Here is a 17275-nt window from a genome sequence, read left to right on the forward strand (position 1 = left end):
ATATATAGTTCAGCTGCTAAAGTCCCCAAGTTATCCCCATGCTCTATAAATGAGTGCAAGAGATTTCCCCAGCCTGACAACCCCAGAAGCTGGACCAACTGAGAATGAGATCTTGGGAGGCAACTTGAGTGTTAGATGTGGAAGAGTCTATGCTAACATACCCAGAAAGTCTCCCTCAATACCAAATACAAGGTAATTCAATTGAAAATCTTGCACCAGGCATGCATTATTTCTATTCGCCAGAAGAGGTTTGACACAACCCACAGTGGACAATGTCCAAATTGCCATTGGAATGTGCAGATTTTATTCACTTGATATGGTCCTGTCCAGCCGTCTCTAAGTTCTGGGAAAAGATTCTATCCTCCATCTCTAAAATACTTAATACTGATTTCCCTCTAGACCCCTTGTGTTGTCTTTTGGGAAGAATGAAGGACATGTCTAGAACTGCATGTAAATTATTGTCTATATGTTTAATCTTTGAAAATGACTGTATTAATAAGATTTGTCTAGGTATCTCTCATATCTATTCACTCTTCGTTGAAGGCCTTGACCTGGTGCTACGAGATGGAATCTACTTATTGAGTCCTGACATCCTCAGGAAACTGCTCATTTAGGCATTTAGGAGCCTTTCCGACAATTGCTGTAGGAACTCTAGCAGTTATTGTGACTGATTCAGTTTTGGAGCCAGCCCTCCAGATAAGGTGGATATCAGGCCTTTGTACGCACTTCATTCTTGTGAATGCAACGCCTTTCTTTAGGCAGGCCTTTCTTGGCGGCATCTTCAAATCATGGAGTTCACTGCTGAATTCCAATTGGCACAGTCATGCTCTGTTTATTTAGCACTTTCCTCTGTTGGTTATTCCATCTAGCCAATACTTTTAGAATGCATTTTTCAAGTTCACTTGGAAATGAATTATGTATTTTTTCACTTTTCTGAAATGCTTTGATTGTGTTGAAGAATTTTGCATTACTAATGTGTTTTGCACGTTGGTTTGATGCTTTAGGAAATATCATTAGAATTGCCATTCTTATTGAGCTCGGTTTGGAACATTGGTGTAGTACTGTGTAAAAGTGTTTTTTAGCAAGGGCAGCATTTTTGTTTTGTTTACCGTCACAGCCTTCATTGTTTTTATAGAGGCCACTCTGCTGCAGTATAATAGTTACCAGTGATTTGCATAGTCATTTCATACTGTGTTTTTTTTCTTGTCCCACAAGCACGTCAAAGGCATTTAATGGCTTGAGGTTTTTTATGTGTTTTTGGTTTCATGAGAGTCTGTTTTGCTTGGCCTTTCTCATTACAAAAGGCATTTAATGTTAAATTTGAAGATGTTTTGTACAGCTTTACAAGTTTGTAAGCTTTGTCTCTGTATCCGAGCGTGCATGCATGAAAGGGCACATTCACTTGTTAGCCACAACAAGGTGAACGAGGTACGGCTAGTCATGTGGTCTGAAATGTACTTTTACTACCCCACCGTCCCCTGCACTTATTAGGTATAATTCATACAGGTAGGGAGAGTGAAAATCTACCAGTACTACTCTGATGGGCTTTTCTAATTTTAATGGGACATTACCAACCCTTCCCATCAGGATTAGCTATTATTTTTTAAATGAGACCACGTCAGCACTTCTCAACATTGCTATTTTGTTGGGCGGCTTATAACTTTGGCGCCGGAATTTGCACGAAACTTTGCAAGAAAGTATATGGTCACCTCTGAATTATTTTGTAAAGTTGCATGCGGTTTCGTTAAGTGGGGGGCAAAGCTATAGGGGGTTTCCCAAAACCTTTGAAATCCAGATAAACATGAATGGGATTTATTTTTGCTACAGCCCAAACCACTGGACGGATTTGCATCATAGGAGATGGGTGGTGCAAATTGTCGATTGGTACACATTTCAACTAGGCCACTGCAGAAGAGATATGTTAGGGTGTATGGGGGACACTGATATGAGACAGTGTTGAGAATTCATACAAACCAGAGTGGAGGGGTAACTTGGGATTTACCCTGTTTTGGCAGTGCAAACTTTCAGGCAGTGTAGGGACTGTGTTCTAACTCCTAACATGATTAACTACTAACTCCTAACATGTAACATATTCATACAATTAGTGTTTAGAGTGGATATATAAACAGACAATAATACAATTAGCGTTTAGAGTGGATATATAAATAGACAATGTATTAGTTTAGAGTGGATATATAAATAGACAATAATACTTGATATATAGATAAAGAAAACTGATCAGGTTCAGTCTGGATATATAATAACCCACTATTTTATTGTATTTGTTGTTTGAGCCAACGAGAAATGAAACATTAAATCAAAAACAAGTTAACACAGGTGAAAGAAAAACACACAAACATTCCGAATAGGAAAACAACAAAACCAACAAACATTTAAATGAACTAATACATTTCAACCTGAATCTAATCTTGACTAATAACGTCACGCCTTATCTGAGGCACAATATTTATTTTTTCATGGCATATCAATCGGTTTAGTCAACAGTGTTCTATGATGAGCACCGTCTGGTGATGGAATTGTCGGCATGTCCGTGTTATGGCCTTGTACCAGGAGTGAGAAGAGATAATCGTATCAGCCGTCATCAGGACATGGAATTGTCTGACCTACTCAAGCATGCGGTATACTGTGATCTAGGGAATAAAGATAAAATGTCCTCAGTGAGGGTCTAGTATATAAAAAGCCTCTCTGCTAGGTTGTATTTCAGAATGTCCCCGACGGGTACTTACGGTGCTGGCGGATCACGTATGCGACAGATTCGCAGCTGTGTGTTGAAAAAATCTGAAACACACAAGGCATATCTAAGAATTAGACGCGATTCTACACCTCAAAGTGTGGGTGATAAACAAGCCAGGAATAGCTACTTACCTGTAGGGACCCAAGGTAGCCAAGGGTCGTAGAGTCCACTGTAGTTGGCCTCCGTTAAATGGGCATCATCTGTGCACGCTGTAAAGTTAAATAGAGAAAGTGGTTAAGGGTGGTCCCTGCTAGTAAGTTCTAGAGTATTATCCCAGGTTTAGAGTGGGACAGCTTACTGCATAGCATTTAGTGCAAACCCAAGGTGCAAACTAGGATGTAAATGGGACTGCAGATACAGGCTCTGAAAGGCTGCTTACAGAGCAAGTGGCAGAATTAAAGCTGATTTTGCAATGGGGAACAGGAGGTTTAGAACACATGGAATGTGCATCAAACTAGGTCCATTGTTTGTGCAGGAAACTCAAAGGAAAAATGTTTCAACCAAGCCTTCCAGGCTCGCTCTGTAAAGGTGACAGGATCGGAACACGTGTTTGTTTTCTGGAAGATTTTAAGGGGCCTGGCATCTGTGAGGAGGTGTCTGATTGATAGGATGACATCACTGCTAGAGGCAGGAACAAGGTATGCCTAGGCAGAGTTTAAAAGGTGCAAGAAGAGGAAGGAGGGGGGAGGCGGCTGGGACAGAGGCTTTGGAGTGTGATGCTTTGGAGTGCTGGATAGGCTGATGCTGTGCTGAGCATACCTGGGACAGTGTATTGTGCTGACAGGGGAAAGAGGGAGAGGGTGGCAGGCGTTCTCTGGCCAGACGGAGAGTGCTTGTGTGATCCAACAAGGGCATGCTGCCAGCCGGGGAAGATAGACAACATGCTTCCAGGATTTATAGTGAGCATGATGGTGTAAAATGGAAAGAGTCTTTACACACTGTAGATACATTTGCATCGATCAGCAAGGAAAAAAAATCATCAGGCGTCCGGGAAGTCCATTTGTTATCCATTTGCTGAAGTGAAGTGCATTTCTCGATGCAAGGTTAGTTGCCTAAAAAGAAATAATAAAAGAAAGAAGTTACAATTCTCAGAGCTAAGAGCAACAGTTATTACTCAAGGTTGTTCGCACTGTGTCTTCTGACAAGTGTAGAAGTGGGAGAGAGCGCTGCAATAATTCTCCGGGCAGACAGAGGGAAATTTCACCTGGGTGAGAAGCAGAAAGTATTCTAAAACTGCTACTGGCATAAAAGTATGGCATCATTTTTGGCAGATTGCGAAATCAGCATGTGCCGATACAGGTTTACATTTCTTTGTTCTCAGTCGCTATCAATGTATAATGATTGCATATCGTGTATTCCTGTGTGTGCTTTTATTCCGATCTGCAGATAATCTATAAAGTATCCTATGCAATAACAAAGGTTGTGCATGGTTATTTACTGCGTGACACATTATATCTGTAGGGTGTAAAGTGCAGTGCTTGGTAAGGTAGCTAGTACTGTATCAAAGGCTAAGATTCTTACCAAGAGGCCCTGGATAAAGTAAGGGCAATTGCAAGCGGATTACCCATGTTATAAACACATAATGTTTCAGGTGAACTGGCAAGTCTATTCTGGGTAATTACACTGAACCACCAATGCAATACAATTAAGGTAGAGACATTGTGCCCATAGTGCAGCATTAAGCCCTGTTTTTGCTTTCAGCAAATGATCCCAAAGCGAGTCTAGGCCTTTTTTGTGGCAAGCTAGGAAACCTCATAAAATACCCTACAAATATATGGTATGTTGGCTGGAAAGCAATGTTTTGTGAAGGGTGTGTTTTACAGACATGTATTTCCTGGCTATTCCAGGCATGAGACAGGAAACAAGAGGTTGATTCTCTTATCTTATCCATTTGTGTGCCAAGATTTGCATTGTGTTAAAAATACTCCGATGTAATTTCTGAATTACAGTGTTATTTGACGACAGAGCGTAAAAAATTGTTACAAGTGGAAGGTGAGTTGAAACAGAGCTCAATATGCAACTTCGAGCCATATTTGAGGATGTCAGTTAATGTTAAAGAATATTTGTACCATGCACTATCACCACCAAAGTGGTCCCCTGCCGCTCTGGAGGATCTGAAAAAGGAAAAGGGGGTGGGGTGAGTTAGTGGGATCGAGTGGGGAAAGTGCAAGCGAGCAGTGATGTGCTGTTGGCAGCTTCAGTTCGGTTGGTACCTGCCAATGTGGCATTGGATAACATTCACAGTCCTGTCTAGGTGTGACACAGGTTGATATTCACGATTATATCTAAATGTGGGCCTGGCTACCATTCACAATTCTGTCAAGAAGCGACGCAAGCCAATATTCACAATTCAATCTAAATATAGCACTGGCTAACAATCACAAACCTGTCTAGATGGGACGCAAGCTATTATTCACAATTCTACCTAAAAAGTGACCCTTGCTAATGTTCACACTCTTGTCTAGAATGACGCATGCTACTATTCACAATTCTACCTAAATGTGGTGCTGGCGTCCGGATAGGGTTGTCGCTCGTGGTCGGTTCCACTTTGCATTGTTTTTCTAGTTCTTGTGGGAGTTTCCACTTTGTCGGTTCTAGGTGTTGTCTAAGCCGTCATGGTTTCGGTCAGTCTGCTCCTTTGCATTTCCTGTTTTATTGTTTCAGTTGTTTCCGTTTGGTTCTGAGGTGTTTAAGAGAAAGATTTTTAGTTGTTTTTTTACTTTAGGTCGTATTTGGTGTTTCTTATTCCGTTCGGGAGGTTGTTCCAGGTTTTTGCTGCCAGGTGATATAAAGGAGGTGCCCCCTAGTTTTTTCTTGGTGTATGGCTTTGGTTCCAGGTGGATTTCATTGCTCGAACTGATGAGTCTCGTTGGCTTGTAGATTGTCATTTTCTTTTGTAGGAATTCTGCTCCCCGTCAGCTGATTACCCTGTGTGTTAAGCACATTGTTTTGAACTTGATATGTTGTTTGATTGGAAGCCATTGTAGCATTTTTAGTGCTGGTGTGATGTGATCTCTTCTAGATAGTTTGAGGAGGAGTCTAGCTCCTGCATTATGGATGCATTGTAATTACTTCAGGTGGTGTTCCGGCATACCGAGGTAGAGGCTGTTTGTGTAGTCGATTCTTGACATGATGAGGGTGACGATTGTCAGTGTTTTGTGTGTTAAGGACAGGAACGGTAAGATTATTTTTTGCTTAGTGAAGGAAGAAGCTGCATTTCTTAATTATCACGTTTACTTGAGGTTCTAAGTTTAGTGCATTGTCTATTAAGACTCCCAGGTTTTTGACTACCTTTGATGGTGTGGTTCCCAGTTCTGTCGACCAGGGCAAGTAGGTGTTGTCCTCTTGGTTTTTAGATATAATCATGATTTCTGTCTTTCCTGGGTTGATTTTTAGGTTGTTGGCGTTCAACCAGTCAGATTTCTTTTTTTGTAGATGATTTGAGTGTCGTCTGCGTAGTTATACTACGCAAGGTTGTATTTTTTGAAAATCTGGATTAGCAGAGTCTGATAGATGTTGAAGTAAAGTGGTGATAGTGAGGATCCTTGTGGTACCCCACAGTCGTTAACTCGTGGAGTGGATTTGAAGGGTTTTACCCATACAGTTTCTGTTCTATTAGGAATTATTTGATCCAGCACAGTGCCATGTCCATTATACCCATATCTTCTAATCTCTTGATCAGGGTGTCATGGCTTAGTGTGTCAAATGCTGCCAACAGGTTGAGCAGAATCAGGCCCGAGGTTGTGTTGGAGTCAGCGTTTGTTTTTAGGTCGTCCCTGATGGATAGGACTGCTGATTTGGTTCCTCTTCAGGGTCTGAAGCAGACCAGTGCTTGATCTGGCAGCTGGTGTTTTTCTACATGTTCTTGGGTTAGTTTGTATGAATAGGTTTTTAGGAGTTTTGCCGGGTATGGGATGTTTGAAATCGGCCTGTAGTTGGAAAGGTCTTCCACGTCGCCACTTGTGTTCTTAGAAGTGGTTTAAAATATGCTGATTTGAAGAATTCAAGAGATTTCTGTAATATTCAGATGGTGTTCCTTGTGTGAGAATTGATTTGTAGATGTCTGGGGGGTTGGTGGAAGGGATCCATGGGCGAGCCTGCCTTCTTGCTATGTTTTACCAACTTGTCGAATGCATCCAGTGATATTTGTGGGAAGTTTGAGTTTGTGCTCTGGCTCCTCATTGGATCAGGTTGGTTGTGCATTAGGATTGGTCGGTCTGTTTTGTACGATTTGACGGATGTTGATTTTGTTTTTGAAATGGTCAGCTAGGTTGTTGCATAGTTTCTGTGAAGGTATTGGAGTGTTGTCACAATTTTGTTTATGATGTTGAACATTTATTTTAGTATGTTGGTGGGCTTTGGTGATTCTGTTGTCATAATGCCTTTTCTTTGCCTTTTGAATTTCCTTCTTGTACGATCGGATTGGTCTTTGGAACTGAGTTTTCTTATTTTGCTCATATTCTTTCCTCCATTCTAGTTCTAGCTTCTCTTGTTCCTATTCATGGGGTTTAGTAGTGGGATGAACCATTTTGCCATTGCTCCTTTTCTTGAGGGGTTGAATGGCTTTTACAGGGAGAGGTTTTCGATTGTATCAGCGATCCATTACGCAGTAGGTCAATTTTCCCGTCTAGGTCTGCCTTCTCCAGTTCGGTTGGGATGGCTTTGTTAGCTCCAGTTGTTCTTTTAGGTTGTTTTCTTTGACGGTTTTCCAGTTTCTTTATGTGGTGGTTCAGAGTTTGAGGGGCTAGTTGGTAGCTTTAGTCGTTCGTGTGATCACAAATGGAATTATGAGATGGTCGTTCCAAAGTAATTGTATCAGCGGTGCAGTGGTGCTACGTTTTTTCTTGGTGAAGATTGCGTCAAGCGTGTGCTTTGCTGAGTGACTTGTTCCTTTGACTAGCTGTTGTAGTTTCATGGTTGTTAATTGCCCGATTAGTGAGTCGGCATGTTTTTCTTTGAACCATATGTTGAAGTCCCCCAGGATTATCAGATGCTCATGTTGGATATGTTGGTGATGGCTTCCATAAAGTTGTCGACGAAGGTTGCTTCGTATGTCGGTGGTCTGTGAACCAGTATGAATTTAATGTTTGTTTTTGGATTCGCTGATAGGTGTATAGCCATGGATTTGCAGTTGATGTTTAGATGTTCGTTTTTATTTGCACGTGTTCTTTGAATGCTATTGCAAGGCCTCCCCCTTTTATATTTTCCTGTTTAATTTTAGGCATTTGAAGTTGGTGGGGAGACAGCTTTGGAGTGTGATTTTGTAGCCAGCCATGTTTCTGTGATGAATAAGATGTTACCATTGTCGCACAGCAGATCGAAGATCTCCGTTTTGACATTGATTTTGCGTCGCTTAGGTTGCAGTGGATATTTATGTTATATTTTGGTTTGTGCTTTATTATCGGTGTCATCTTCTGACTGGTGTTTTGGTTTTCTTCCATGAAGATCTCCGGTTGTGGTGTTGGTGCAGTTGGGTTTGTGTCGTCTTCAACTAGCTCTTCTAGGTTAAGCCTTGGGTTTTTGTTTTCATCAAGTTCCTCTTCTAAATGTTGTGGCTGTTGAAGGGTGGGTCCTCTTGTTTTGGTGATATTTGGGGGTTAGGGTGTCACTCGTGCTCTTGTTCCCTCTAGCTTTGTCTGTTCTTCTGTGTGGTTGTGTTTGGGTTGTCAGACCTTCTTGATTCGTTCATTGGGTCGGTTCATTCCGGTGAGTGGTTGTTTGTGAGGTAAGGTGTTAGGTATAAGGATTTTTCTCTACTGTCAGCGCTGGTTCTGTTATTGTACTTGTTGATGGGGGTGTGTTCCGCCGTTTTGTGGATCTTTGTTGGGATTCAGTTGGGTTTGTTCTCTCTGCTCTTTATCTTTCTCATGGTCCAAATAGTTTGCGCAGCATTTTGTGTTATTTGGCGAATCCGCTGTGGGGTTGGTGTCGGGGTGTTTCTCCTTTGTGTTTCCTTCGGGGTTGCGGTTGCCGGGGCAGTAGCCCACATGCAGTGTTTTGCTGGTTGGCTTGGTTTTTGTTAAGATTGTGCAGTTGTACGTGTTTTTTCCTGGTTGGTTTTGTTCAGTTTGTGGTACTGTCCCAATGTGGCACTCTCTCAATGTGACTCAAGGCAACATTTAACAATTCTGTAAGGGTGTGACATAGGCTAATATTCACAGTACTATCCCCATGTGACACTCGCTAGATGGTACTTAAGGCACCATTAACAATTCTCTAAGGGTGCGACGCAGGCTAATGTTCTCAGCACTATCCCAGTATGGTAAAGTCTAATAATTACAGTACTATCTCAGTGTGGCACCCCCTAGATGTGATTCAAGTCAACATGAACAATTCTCGAAGGGGGCGACACAGGCTAATAGTCACAGTACTATCCCAGTGTGATACAGGCTAACAATCACAGTGCCATTTCAGTGTGGTACTTTATAGATGTGATTCAAGATAACATGAACAATTCTGTAAGGGGCAACGCCGGAGGACATTCACAGCACTAGCTCAGTGTGGAAGAGGCTAATAATCACAATACCATTTCAGTGTGGTACAGGCTAATTATAGTGCCATCTCAGTGTGACACAGGCCAGCATTCACAGCACTATCCCAATGTGGCACTCTCTAGATGTGACTTAGGCAATATTAACAATTCTCTAGGGGTGCGATGCAGGCTAATGTTCACAGTACGGTCTCATTGTGGCACCGGCTAATAATCACAATGCTACCTCAGTGGGGCACCAGTTACTAATCACAGTACTCTCTCAGTGTGGAATTCTTTGGATGTGATTTAAGTCAATGTGAACAATTCTCCAAGGATGCGATGCAGGCTATTATTCCACACTGTGACAGTACTGGTACTTCCTAGATGTGATTCAAGTCAACATGAACAATTCTCGAAGGGTGCGATGCAGGCAAATATTCACAGTACTATCACATTGTGGTGTAGGCTAATATTCACAGTATTATCACAGTGTGGTTCTTTCTAGATGTGATTTAAGTCAGTGCACAGTTGATTCCAAAAGACAGTTTTCAGAGAGCGAGGAATAATTAATGCATTTAAAAAAACCTTTTAGATGGTGTGTAGAAAGATAGGGACATAGAAATTGCAGAAATTCAGACACTCAGAAAGGGTGGCAGTGAAAAGGCCAAGCAATTGCAGGCGGTTAAATATTATATAAGGAACTCATGGTGTCAACAGTTAAGACAGACCCAAGTGATCACAGTTCAAGGGTATTTAATAAACTGTAAGTAGGTTGGAAAAATGCCTAATCAAAACCTCAATGTAAGATGCAAGCGTCGACCATCAAATGAAAATAGGGTAGTCCTAGTGGCGTCATGTCAAAATAAAAAGGGCCTACACTAAGAACCCTATTGCCAAACCTTACAACTAATACAAAAGGGTGTGGGATAGTTTTCAAGAAAAGAAAGAAGTGTTCTTAAATAATATGTCAGGATGCAGTAATTTGGGTCTCCCTTCCCACGTTCTGAGCACAAGGTAAGGTGGGACCTTGGAGCACAGCACACACAAGCTTTCCCAGCACGAGTTGACCGTTCTGTTCCAATCTTATCAGGAGGCTCGAAGGCCAAGTCGCGTTTCTCTTCACCAAAGTCTCTTGCCTTCGAAGGGCAGTAAAATAACTAACAAAGTTCCTTTTCAGGTATTCTTTGGGTGATGGATTCACCCCTGGGTCCCCCTCTTCCGGGCGCTGACCCTTCACCAATTGTTTTTCACAAATCAAGTATTCCTTTAGAGTGGGTTTTGGGTGACTTTCACCCTGGGATCCCCTCTTCTGGGCGCACATCCCTGCAACATTCTTTTAGTATCAGGGCCTTTAGTGGCTTTGTCTCCTGATTCAGAGAGCCCGATAGGTTTACAAAAACTACTAACAAACACAATGTTCTGTTCTACGTATTTCTTGGGTGATGGCTTCACTCCCTGGTCCCCCTAATCCGGGCGCAGACCCCTCGTTGCTTTCACTCACAGATCTTAAGTCTTTTTAATTAGTTCAAGTGGACATCCCTCGGCCGGGTTGACGTTTGTCAACACACTGTTTCTTGGGACTGTAGACTTTGCCCCTTCCTTGTCAGCATCCCTCTTCCGGGTTCACTCTTGACAACTTCACATTCCATTTACTTTCAATTGTTAGCAGGATTCACTTCCCTTACTTTCTCATGTGGCGGGATTCACTTCCCTAGCTTTCTTTATAGTTCTTAGGTCAAAGGCTTTGAACTGTACGGTGATTTTGCTTGACCTCCTGTATGACCACTTTGAGCTAACTTGGCAGCTCTCCTATGGCCTTCTGGTATCTGTAGTTTCACTCAGAAGGGGATTGACAAGAGTCTCGAGTTAGCACCAGTCTGATGCCGGTTCCTTTCTCTGCAGCTGGTCTCCTCCCAACACTTTTACAGTTCTTTGAACTTGGTTCAACTTGCCACTTTGCGACTTTCATTCATTACCGCCCGGCTCATATTAGCTCTCCCCTCGACTCACCGGCTGTGATGAACCGCTTGGCTTTCTTCGTAGATGTAGTAAAGGTCGGGACCACGAGTTTCCCTTGCTCCTGCTTATCAGCCTCGACACGCTCTGTGTACCGCTGACATCTGTTGCAGCACACTTGGGCTATTGTCCTTGGTCTTACGATTCCCTCTGCTGAGGTTTCGCGGGTCTGGGTCGAAAAGGGCAAGGTCGTGTCTCTCCTTGTCAACCTCTCGATATTTGTCGCCTTTCTCCTCCTCTTGAATTGCCGGGCCTGTCTCATTGTGCGGTCTGCCTTCCTCATACAGTGCCTTCTTGCTCCACCTTTTATTACTGTGGGTAAAAGAAAGGGTTGTCGGGTCTGTGTGATTCAGGTAAATTGCCTGACTTTGCCTGGCGCTGGGGTTGGGGCATGTCAGGTAAGGTCTTTGGGTTAGTCTGTGGTCTTTCATAGTGCATGAAAAGTGCTCCTCTCGGAAAAGGAGGGTGGGGGGTTAAACTGTCAGATTGTCCTGCAGGATAGAATGGGGAAACTGTGCAACATGGAATTAGAACCCTCATATTAGAGTGGTTTTTGGCAAACTCGGGAGGGTGGGTTTTGGAGGGGTTTTGAAATGAGTAAGTGGATTTATGAAGCAAACGTGAATAGCTAGGATTGCGAAATAAACAAGAGGGATTGTGGGAACGGTAGTGTTTTGCGTGAGCAGGTTGGGAGTGCGGGAAATAAAATCAGAGGGACAGGAAGGAAAATGACAGTATTTGGATAGGACATAGGGAAACAGGGATTCAGGGATGGATAATCTTTGTGTCCAAGTGAGCTTGAGATTTTAGGGGAATGGCTCTGGACGAAGGGGTCATTTGATCTGGGTATTTGATCCGAGAGATTTAATAGGGAAGAGGAGAGGCAGAGTTGTGGTATTCTACAAAAGCCTCAGGGATTTTGTCCTCTCCTTTTCCCTCGGTATAATATCGCGTCTCCCTTGGATTATTCCCTCGATTACAACTTTGGGATTCCCCATCCTGGTGAGTCTTTCTCGCTCGTTCCTCCCTAGAGTTGGGATCTGAACGGATCAGCTCTTAGTTGGCCACCGTGATAAGGGTTTCTTCAATGTTCGCTATGTGAGAAACCTTCAGGTATTTGACATTACAAAACGTAGGTTGCATTTGAGAAGAGAGAATTCTGTCCTCTACAGTCAAATTCAGGATCTCCAAGCCCAGTGCAGGGCAGTAAGAAGGGAATTCAGTCAGGGGTGGTAACAGTATGGATTTACTCTGGAATCCCTGTAAGTAAAAGGGGAGTAATTTCACTGAGACTGAATGCAGACACAGTTTGGAAAGTGGGCCAGCTATTTTTCAACCAGCAAGAAATGCTGCTCTCCAATGCTGGTGACTGAGTGTGCCGTCCCAGCACAGAGCAAAAGGGGGCAAAGCACTACACAAAGCAATACATCGCACAATGATCTTAAGGTAATGAAGTCTATCAAGGCTTTGCTTGAGCGTTCAAAAAAGGGTGAGATAGTTGTATCGAGGATCACCTTGAGGTTGCAACAGAAGTTTTTCAAGTGCTTGAAATCCGTAGGGCCCAATACGGCAGATATTTTCATCTTACTCGACTCTGCATCTGCCTGTGTTATTTGAGGTCTAAATGAGCAACCAAATCTGTCTTGGGAAGGTTTTGAGAAAGAGATTAGCTTGACAGTTCTCACCATATCATTCTATTCAAGAGGCAAAAAAGGTTGCTTATAGCCTGTCGACCCATCCAAATGAGTCCCCTGGCTAGTTCCGACAAAGTTTGAAGAGGGCCTTCTCACATTTTGATGTGGCCTAGAACTCTTGAGCAACAGAATTTAAGACTGCTTATTTTTATGGCAACGAAACATCCTGTCTCAGCTGGTGCACAAATGTAACCCCTAGAAATCACCATTGAACAAGCTACCAAGATTTATGAAATAATCTTCCATGAGAAGAAGAGTCGAAGGTTAAGGAATCTAAGCAAAAAGCCAAAGAATCTACACCGGCAATTCTAGAGGTGAAATCTGGAAAGATGCGATTAAAGACAGCTCAAACTCAAATAAGAAATAACAAACCAAACAATCAGAGGAGCGGGCGGGGCAGCACAGAAGACACCATCCCAGTGCTCCAATCCATATATGCCAGTGACAGAAATACATACATTAGTCCTCGGTATCTTGCCAGTTGTCCCAAGGCAAGATTTTTCTACGATATACCAGGGCTAAATAAAACCCAGAATCTAACGGGCCATTTCAGGCATTGGCGGCCCCGAGTAGAATAGTATATGATCTTCAAATGAGACCGAGATATGTAGATCGGTTCAGTGGAAATGGATGTCAACAGAGGGAACAATTCCATCCACATGAAAGACAGAACGTGAACTATGCACCTCGCCAATATAGTCAGTTCCCAAAACAGGCTGACCATGGTGAAAGAATGGTCACCCCACACGCCCCACCTCTTGCGTCATGTGAATTCAGGGGAAACACAAACAGAAATCAGTCTCCTAAAAGGTACCACAGGAGGCCTGATCAAGGGGAGTTCAACCATTAACGGCATAGAGCACAGAGGGATGAGTCTAGGGACATGACATAATCCAATGCTTGGAGGCTTAGGTGAAAATGCTGTCTGAGCAAATAGGAAGCTGTGTGCCATACAGAAACAGTCAAATGAAGGTGCAGAATGTTACAGAGGGATCTTGCACGGGGTGACAATACGTGACTGGTTAGTTATACTTGTCATGATGAGAACACAGATGACTGAATTACCTTTGAATGAAAACATGGATATGCTTAAAGATTTGAAACCAAGGATAGTAACAAATAAAAGTGAGGTAGGGAACAGTAACACACACAAAAGGGGAGTGTGGTTTAACTTAGATTTCAACCAGACCATTCACATGTGTGAAAATGAAAAGGAAAGGAAAGTGAACAAGAAAAACCAAAAGAGCAGAGGGGCAGAATGCAATTTAAAAAGAATGTGCACTGTGAAAACAATGACAAATGCCATAAAACAAATTACGGTTTGTGACAAAATGGATCATTGCAGGGTTAATGGTACACAATGTCTCAGCAATGGTAAATGAAAAGAAAGAAACACGTGACCATTTGTCCTTGTTTGATAACCAAAATATTGTTCAAACCTCAATGAAGATGCCCCAGGAGACAGGTGCAGGTCAGTCACCTGAAGAATATGTCGAGTCACAGATGTTTCACGAGGCAATTACAGGTACAGTACAAAATGTAGTTAAGTGTCACACTTTTTTCACAACGGCTGAACCCACTGTGGGGTGATGGACCTTCCTACTACGTGGGAATAATATATATATATATATATATATATATATTTTGAATAAACCAAAAGGGGTCCTAGAGCAAATGTCACTACTAGTGTTGTCACATCCCTCTTATAAGAGTTTGAAACAAATAATTGCTCTTACAAATGTGATATAATTTCTTACAAAGTGCAAAACTCAACTTTATTATACAACTGAAGAACACAATTGTTACACAAACATAATACAAACCACACTTCACAAAATTGCAATTATTAAAAGTCCATATGACAACTTTAAACATCAAGTCATATAGAAAATGCTGCACAATTTATATACGTTCCCCCATTGATCTGCAAGTCAATATGACCTGGTTATGCATAGCATCTGTCACCTCGACTCCTAAGTCAAGTATCACACACCAGAAACTGACATGCTGCCATATAACACTTGTGAAAATACAGAATCACTAGGTTCCAGCATGGAGGTAAGTAGAGAGGACCCAGTCAATGGAAGAAGAGCAGTAGAGGAACGGGGGATGAACACTGGTGGTTCTGAGACAGAGGGATAGTCAGTGGCTACACTGCAAATGAGTTCTGAGTCCCAAAAAAAAGTGATGCAAAAAGAGATGGGCTAAAAGGGGGGTAAAATTTCATTTTGTATGTCCCTTTGCCTAGCAAGCAGCCAGGTCAGCCAACGGAAAGCAAACCCTGAAATCAGTAACCATTCATATTTCCTATGTATACTAGAAGAATGTGAGGACAGATATTATGTAGTCACTCCCATTGATGAGATACAATTTCCTTATAGAACACATTGCTTCAGGAGACTATTGCCTCTTAATAGGGGAAATAAGGTGTTTGGTCTTTGGCCCAAAAAAAAAAAAATACAGAAACCTAAAAGGTAATGAGCCAGAGTAACAGTGCAAAAGAAGGTCGCCATTGATAGATCGGAAAGTGCAGCGGAGATGTATCTTGAGAGTGGCTGTGTGCCTAGTGTCACTGCTATCCTCACTTGCTAGGGTGAAATGCAAGGAGAAAAGGAAAAGCAGTCTTTAGAGATTTGTCTGGACCCCAAGAAAAATTGGCAGACACAGATAGATGAAAATATATTGTGTTTTTATCTGAATGAGGACAATTGCAAACCAAATGTTTCTGCAGAGTGAGATCAGGAAGAATATATTTCAACAATTGCAGAGATACGCATGGAGGAAGGGCATGCCGGGTGCCAGGTGAATGGGCATCCAGAAATGATTGTGGCAGTGCTGGCCATAGAGCAGGAAAAGAGTTTAATTAATGAAAAATATGTTTAAAACAATGCTTGACAGAGTGGAAATACAAAGTTTTAAAATTAAAATAAAAAAAAAACAAATTTTTGGTCTGGATGACTCTGAATTGGGGCAAAGAATTGCGGGAAGGTGCATGTTAAGAATCACAGTTGGTTCCAAAAGCCTTCATAACAATGTTTGGATTGCAAGTGGAACCAAAAATAAATTATTTTTGGGAAATAATATCATGCACAGAATGTGTATGGTAAGAATCAAAGGGTTTGGTCTAGACTGGGTGGAGCGGCACCTGAATTTGAAATCAAAAGACAAGCTCATTATTGTGCCCAAATGATGCCATATGCTATTGAGCTTCAGGTAAAGAAGAATGTCATCCTTCCTGCTTTCACCAGACAATTTGCAATAGCATTAAAGTACAGAAAGGGACAACAGATGAAAGGGCCTGATGCATTTGTGTGCATCAATAAATCCATGGCACAGCAAGGGCTAGAATGTGAATATACACCATTAGTAGAGATTGGGGAAGGCCCCATTTGAATACTGGTGAATAGCAAGGGTTGCCAGGACATTCATTGGGAAATACAGCATTAGGGATGGCAATACAGGAATCCCACTACTCTGCTAACAGCACAGTGATCAGGAACATCCCTTAAAGCTATATAACCTCACAAGATGGATTGCCCAAGTCATTGGATTCTAAACCAAAGGGTATTTTTTCAGGATAGAGTCCGTTTACCCCTCCGAACCAAAACATGCGATATGCTGTCATGAGGATAATTGCATCTTATTTCAAGTGGGTAAATCTGAAAGAGAAGAACAGCAAGGTGAAATGTAGCAAGTTGAAATGGAAGCTAACGTGCCAAGATACATAAGGGTGGCAACTCTCCAAAGAGACACTACCACCCAATACTTTGGCGTTCTTCTCAGAATTCTGTAAAATGGTAGAGGAGCAAACTCAAGCTGCAGATGCTTGCACAAATGAAGAGGAAAAAGACCAATTAAGAAAATGGTCTACAGTGTTTAACGAGGTATTTGCCAAAAACACCTACGATTGCGGGCTTACCGATTTGCATGTTGCCACAATAACAGAAGGGTACGGTAGGGAGCCAGTGTTTGTATGGCAATATAGGTCATCGTTGGCCTGTCTGGAAACCCCAGCAGAAATCATTTAAAATGTATAGTCCTGAGGAATCATTAGGCCTATCCATAGTACTTCAAATGCTCCCATATTAGGTGTGCTAAAGCCCAATGGTCAATGGCGCTTGTGTGCAGACTTGAGAGAACTAAACAAGAGAGCACCCGTTTCAAGGTAGCCACTTCCATTTATCGATCAGGGCCTCGCACAGGTTCAAGGGTCAAATATATTTACAACTCTGGATCTTACAGCAGGGCACTGATGTGTGCCACTAGCTGAAGATGTACATAATATATTTGCCTTCGCCTTTAACGATTACAGTATGCATGGGTTCAGACCCCCTTCAG

General features: G+C 42.2%; 1 protein-coding gene and 1 long non-coding RNA gene across 4 annotated transcripts in view; one reads left to right on the forward strand and one right to left on the reverse strand.

The window, feature by feature from the left end:
- The window catches only part of ASTN2 (astrotactin 2), a 3972579-nt gene that overhangs the window by 2977539 nt on the left and 977765 nt on the right, over positions 1-17275 (forward strand). The gene's annotated exons all lie outside the window — the stretch shown is intronic.
- Positions 1909-3495, reverse strand: LOC138471830 (uncharacterized). The gene is made up of 3 exons (XR_011268521.1): positions 2887-3495; positions 2748-2799; positions 1909-2651 (listed from the first exon to the last, which is right to left on the reverse strand). It is a non-coding gene; the product is annotated as an uncharacterized lncRNA (long non-coding RNA).

This window comes from Ambystoma mexicanum, chromosome 8 (assembly GCF_040938575.1).
Source record: "Ambystoma mexicanum isolate Mex_15411 chromosome 8, UKY_AmexF1_1, whole genome shotgun sequence".
Classification (NCBI taxonomy): domain Eukaryota; kingdom Metazoa; phylum Chordata; class Amphibia; order Caudata; family Ambystomatidae; genus Ambystoma; species Ambystoma mexicanum.